Here is a 7,050-nt window from a genome sequence, read left to right as displayed (position 1 = left end):
CACTTAGGTTGTTTCCATCTCCAGGCTATTGTGATTAGAGCTGCAATGAACATTTTGGTACACGTCTCTTTTTGAATTATGGTTTTCTCAGGGTATATGCCTAGTAGTGGGATTGCTAGGTCATAAGGTAGTTCTATTTGTAGTTTTTTAAGGAACCTCCATACTGTTCTCCATAGTGGCTGTACCAATTCACATTCCCACCAGCAGTGCAAGAGTGTTCCCTTTTCTCCACACCCTCTTCAGCATTTACTGTTTCTAGATGTTTTGATGATGGCCATTCTGACTGGTGTGAGATGATATCTCATTGTAGTTTTGACTTGCATTTCTCTAATGATTAATGATGTTGAGTATTTTTTCATGTGTTTGTTGGCAGTCTGTATATCTTCTTTGGAGAAATGTCTAATTAGGGCTTCTGCCCATTTTTGGATTGGGTTGTTTGTTTTTTTGCTATTGAGCTGCATGAGCCGCTTATAAATTTTGGAGATTAATCCTTTGTCAGTTGCTTCATTTGCAAATATGTTCTCCCATTCTGAGGGTTGTCTTTTGGTCTTGTTTATGGTTTCCTTTGCTGTGCAAAAGCTTTGAAGTCTCATTAGGTCCCATTTGTTTATCTTTGTTTTTATTTCCATTTCTCTAGGAGGTGGGTCAAATAGGATCTTGCTGTGATTTATGTCATAGAGTGTTCTGCCTATGCTTTCCTCTAAGAGTTTGATAGTTTCTGGCCTTACATTTAGGTCTTTAATCCATTTTGAGCTTATTTTTGTGTATGGTGTTAGGGAGTGATCTAATCTCATACTTTTACATGTCCCTGTCCAGTTTTCCCAGCACCACTTATTGAAGAGACTGTCCTTTCTCCACTCTACATTCCTGCCTCCTTTATCAAAGATAAGTTGACCATATGTGCGTTGGTTTATCTCTGGGCTTTCTATCCTGTTCCATTGATCTATCTTTCTGTTTTTGTGCCAGTACCACACTGTCTTGATTAATGTAGCTTTGTAGTATAGTCTGAAGTCAGGGAGCCTGATTCCTCTAGCTCCGTTTTTCATTCTCAAGATTGCTTTGGCTATTCGGGGTCTTTTGTTTTTCCAAACAAATTTTGAAATTTTTTGTTCTAGTTCTGTGAAAAATGCCAGTGGTAGTTTGATAGGGATTGCATTGAATCTGTAGATTGCTTTGGGTAGTAGAGTCATTTTCACAATATTGAGTCTTCCAATCCAGGAATATCGTATATCTCGCCATCTATTTGTATCATCTTTAATTTCTTTCATCAGTGTCTTATAATTTTCTGCATACAGGTCTTTTGTCTCCTTAGGTAGGTTTATTCCTAGATATTTTATTCTTTTTGTTGCAATGGTAAATGGGAGTGTTTTCTTGATTTCACTTTCAGATTTTTCATCATTAGTATATAGGAATGTCAGAGATTTCTGTGCATTAGTTTTGTATCCTGCTACTTCACCAAATTCATTGATTAGCTCTAGTAGTTTTCTGGTAGCATCTTTAGGATTCTCTATGTATAGTATCATGTCATCTGCAAACAGTGAAGCTTTACTTCTTCTTTTCCAATTTAGATTCCTTTTATTTCCTTTTCTTCTCTGATTGCTGTGGCTAAAACTTCCAAAACTATGTTGAATAGGAGTGGTGAGAGTGGGCAGCCTTGTCTTCTTCCTGATCTTAGTGGAAAAGGTTTCAGTTTTTCACCATTGAGGATGATGCTGGCTGTGGGTTTCTCATATATGGCCTTTATTATGTTGAGGAAAGTTCCCTCTATGCCTACTTTCTGCAGGGTTTTTATCATAAATGGGTGTTGAATTTTGTTGAAAGCTTTCTCTGCATCTATTGAGATGATCTTATGGTTTTTCCCCTTCAATTTGTTAATATGGTGTATCACGTTGATTGATTTGCTTATATTGAAGAATCCTTATATTTCTGAAATAAACCCCACTTGTTCATGGTGTATGATCCTTTTAATGTGCTGTTGGATTCTGTTTGCTAGTATTTTGTTGAGGATTTTTGCATCTATGTTCATCAGCGATATTGGCCTCTAGATTTCTTTCTTTGTGACATCCTCGTCTGGTTTTGGTATCAAGGTGATGGTGGCCTCGTGGAATGAGTTTGGGAGTGTTCCTCCCTCTGCTATATGTTAGAAGAGCTTGAGAAGGATAGGTGTTAGCTCTTCTCTAAATGTTTGACAGAATTCGCCTGTGAAGCCATCTGGTCCTGGGCTTTTGTTTGTTGGAAGATTTTTAATCACAGTTTCAATTTCAGTGCTTGTGATTGGTCTATTCATATTTTCTATTTCTTCCTGAGTCAGTCTTGGCAGGTTGTGCATTTCTAAGAATTTGTCCATTTCTTCCAGGTTGTCCATTTTCTTGGCATGGAGTTTCTTGTAGTAATCTCTCATAATCTTTTGTATTTCTGCAGTGTCATTTGTTACTTCTCCTTTTTCATTTCTAATTCTGTTGATTTGAGTCTTCTCCCTTTTTTTCTTGATGAGTCTGGCTAATGGTTTATCAATTGTGTTTATCTTCTCAAAGAACCAGCTTTTAGTTTTATTGATCTTTGCTATCGTTTCCTTCATTTCTTTTTCATTTATTTCTGATCTGATCTTTATAATTTCTTCCTTCTTCTAACTTTGGGGGATTTTTGTTCTTCTTTCTCTAATTGCTTTAGGTGCAGGGTCAGGTTGTTTACTTGAGATGTTTCCTGTTTCTTAAGGTGGGATTGTATTGCTATAAACTTCCCCCTTAGAACTGCTCTTGCTGCATCCCATAGGTTTTGGGTCGTCGTGTCTCAATTGTCATTTGTTTCTAGGTATTTTTTGATTTCCTCTTTGATTTCTTCAGTGATCACTTCATTATTAAGTAGTGTATTGTTTAGCCTCCATGTGTTTGTATTTTTTACAGATCTTTTCCTGTAATTGATGTCTAGTCTCATAGCATTGTGGTCAGAAAAGATACTTGATACAATTTCAATTTTCTTAAATTTATGAAGGCTTGATTTGTGACCTAAGATATGATCTATCCTGGAGAATGTTCCATGAACACTTGAGAAAAATGTGTATTCTGTTGTTTTTGGATGGAATGTCCTATAAATATCAATTAAGTCCATATTGCTTAATGTGTCATCTAAAGCTTGTGCTTCCTTATTTATTTTCATTTTGGATGATCTGTCCATTGGTGAAAGTTGGGTGTTAACATCCCCTACTGTGAGTGTGTTACTGTTCATTTCCCCCTTTATGGCTGTTAGTATTTGCCTTATGTATTGGGGTGCTCCTATGTTGGGTGCATAAATATTTACAATAGTTATATCTTTTTCTTGGATTGATCCCTTGATCATTATGTAGTGTCCTTCTTTGTCTCTTGTGATACTCTTTATTTTAAAGTCTATTTTGTCTGATATAAGAATTACTACTCCAGCTTTCTTTTGATTTCCATTTGCATGGAATATCTTTTTCCATTCCCTTACTTCCAATCTGTATGTGTCTCTAGGTCTGAAGTGGGTCTCTTGTAGACAACATATATATGGGTCTTGTTTTTGTATCCATTCAGCCAATCTGTGTCTTTTGGTTGGAGCATTTAGTCCATTTACATTTAAGGTAATTATCGATATGTATGTTCCTATTCCCATTTCCTTAATCGTTTTGGGTTCGTTATTGTAGGTATCTTCCTTCTGTTGTGTTTCTTGCCTAGAGAAGTTCCATTAGTATTTGTTGCAAAGCTGGTTTTGTGATGCTGAACTCTCTCAGCTTTTGCTTGTCTGTAAACATTTTAATTTCTCCATCAAATCTGAATGAGATCCTTGCTGGGTAGAGTAATCTTGGTTGCAGGCTTTTCTCCTTTTCATTTTAAATATGTCCTGCTAGGCCCTTCTGGATTGTAGAGTTTCTGCTGAGAGATCAGCTGTTAACCTGATGGGGATTCCCTTGTGTGTTATTTGTTTTTTTTCCCTTGCTGCTTTTAATATATTTTCTTTGTATTTAATTTTTGACAGTTTAATTAATATGTGTCTTGGCATATTTCTCCTTGGATTTATTCTGTATGGGACTCTCTGTGCCTCCTGGACTTGATTAACTATTTCCTTTCCCATATTAGGGACGTTTTCAACTATAATCCCTTCAAATATTTTCTCAGTACCTTTCTTTTTCTCTTCTTCTTCTGGAACTCCTATAATTCGAATGTTGGTGCAATTTAATGTTGTCCCAGAGGTCTCTGAGACTGTCCTCAGTTCTTTTCATTCTTTTTTCTTTATTCTGCTCTGCAGCAGTTATTTCCACTATTTTATCTTCCACGTCACTTATCCATACTTCTGCCTCAGTTATTCTGCTATTGATCCCACCTAGAGTATTTTTAATTTTATTTATTGTGTTGTTCATCCTTGCTTGTTTCATCTTTAGTTCTTCTAGGTCCTTGTTAACTGTTTCTTTCATTTTGTCTATTCTATTTCCAAGATTTTGGATCATCTTTACTATCATTATTCTGAATTCTTTTTCAGGTAGACTGCCTATTTCCTCTTCATTTTTTACGTCTGGTGGGGTCTTATCTTGCTCCTTTACCTGCTGTGTGTTTTTCTGTCTTCTCATTTTGCTTACCTTACTGTGTTTGGGGTCTCCTTTTTGCATGCTGCAGGTTCGTAGTTCCCATTGTTTTGGGTGTCTGTCCCCAGTGGCTAAGGTTGGTTCAGTGGGTTGTGTAGGCTTCCTGGTGGAGGGGACTAGTGCCTGTGTTCTGGTGGATGAGGCTGGATCTTGTCTTTCTGGTGGACAAGTCCACGTCTGGTGGTGTGTTTTCGGGTGTCTGTGGCCTTATTATGTTTTTAGGCAGCCTCTCTGCTAATGGGTGGGGTTGTGTTCCTGTGTTGCTAGTTGCTTGGCATAGGGTGGCAAGTACTGTAGCTTGCTGGTCGTTGGGTGAAGCTGGGTGCTGCTTTTGAGATGGAGATCTCTGGGAGATTTTCGCCGTTTGATATTAAGTGGAGCTGGGAGGTCTCTTGTGGACCAGTGTTCTGAAGTTGGCTCTCCCTCCTCAGAGGCACAGCACTGACTCTTGGCTGCAGCACCAGAAGCCTTTCATCCACCCGGCTCAGAATAAAAGGGAGACAAAGTAGAAAGGAAGAATTAGTAGAAGAAAGAAAGAAAAGAGGGAGGGAAGGAGAGAGGGAGGGAGGAAAGAAAGAAAGAAAGGAGGGAGGGAGGGGGGTGGGAGGGAGGGAGGAAGGAGGGAAGGTAGGAAAAAGAGAAAGAGAGAAGATAAAGTAAAATAGAATAAAGTATGATAAAATATAATAACATTATTAAAATAAAAAATAATTATTAAAAAAATTAAAAACTAAAAAAAAACCAACGGGCGGATAGAACCCCTAGACAAATGGTGGAAGCAAAGCTATATAGACGAAATCTCACACAGAAGCATACACATACACTTTCACAAAAAGAGAACAAGGGGAAAAATATCGTAAATCTTGCTCTCAAAGTCCACCTCCTCAATTTGGGATAATTCATTGTAAAAAGAGGAAAAGAGGAAAAAATCTTAAATCTTGTTCTCAAAGTCCACCTCCTCAATTTGGGATGATTCGTTGTCTATTCATGTATTCCACAGATGCAGGGTACATCAAGTTGATTGTGGAGCGTTAATCCGCTGCTTCTGAGGCTGCACGGAGAGTTTTCCCTGTCTCTTCTTTGTTCTCACAGCTCCCGGGTCTCAGCTTTGGATTTGGCCCCGCCTCTCCATGTAGGTCGCCGGAGGGCATCTGTTCTTCACTCAGACAGGACGGGGTTAAAGGAGCAGCTGCTTCGGGGGCTCTGGCTTACTCAGGCCATGGGGAGGGAGGGGTACGGATTGCGGGGCGAGCCTGCGGCGGCAGAGGCCGGCGTGACGTTGCACCAGCCCGAGGCGCGCCGTGCGTTCTCTCGGGGAAGTTGTCCCTGGATCCCGGGACCCCGGCAGTGGCCGGCTGCATAGGCTCCCCGGAAAGGGGGCGTGGACAGTGACCTTCGCTCGCACACAGGCCTCTTGGCGGCGGCAACAGCAGCCCCAGCGTCCCACACCCGTCTCTGGGGTCCGCGCTTTTAGCCGCGGCTCACGCCCGTCTCCGCAGCTCCTTTAAGCAGCGCTCTGAATCCCCTCTCCTCGCGCACCAGGAAACAAAGAGGGAAGAAAAAGTCTCCTGCCTCTTCGGCAGCTCCAGACTTCTTCCCAGTCTCCCTCCCGGCTAGCCGTGGTGCACTAACCCCTTCAGGCTCTCTTCCCGCCGCCAACCCCAGTCCTCTCCTTGCGCTCCGACTGAAACCAGAGACTCAGCTCCCAGCCCCGCCTGCCCCGGCGGCCGAGCAGACAAGCCTCTCGGGCTGGTGAGTGCTGGTCGGCACCGATCCTCTGTGCGGGAATCTCTCCGCTTTGCCCTCCACACCCCTGTTGCTGTGCTCTCCTCCGCGGCACCGAAGCTCCGCCCCTCCACCACCCACAGTCTCTGCCCGCGAAGGGGCTTCCTAGTGTGTGGAAACCTTTCCTCCTTCACGGCTCCCTCCCACTGGTGCGGGTCCCATCCCTATCCTTTTGTCTCTGTTTATTCTTGTTTCTTTTGCCCTACCCAGGTACGTGGGGAGTTTCTTGCCTTTTGTGAGGTCTGAGGTCTTCTGCCAGCGTTCAGTAGGTGTTCTGTAGGAGTTGTTCCACGTGTAGATGAATTTCTTGTGTATCTGTGGGGAGGAAGGTGATCTCCGTGTCTTACTCTTATGCCGTCTTCCCCCAGCTCCCAGCTTTGTTCTTTTTCCTCAAAATTACTTTTGCAATTCTGGGTCTTTTGTGGTTCCATATAAATTCTAGTATAATTTGTTCTAGTTCTGTGAAAAATGTCAGGGGTAATTTGATAGGGATCACATTAAATCTGTATATTGCTTTGGGCAGTATAGCCATTTAAACTATATTAATTCTTCCAATCCAAGAACATAGTGTATCTTTCCATTTGCTTGAATCATTTTTAATTTCCTTTATCAATGTTTTATAGTTCTCAGTGTATAAGCCTTTCACCTCCTTGGTTAGGTTTATTCTTAGG

The sequence above is a fragment of the Mesoplodon densirostris genome, chromosome 13 (genome assembly GCF_025265405.1).
Source record: "Mesoplodon densirostris isolate mMesDen1 chromosome 13, mMesDen1 primary haplotype, whole genome shotgun sequence".
NCBI lineage: Eukaryota > Metazoa > Chordata > Mammalia > Artiodactyla > Ziphiidae > Mesoplodon > Mesoplodon densirostris.
Note: the sequence above shows the minus strand (reverse complement) of the source record.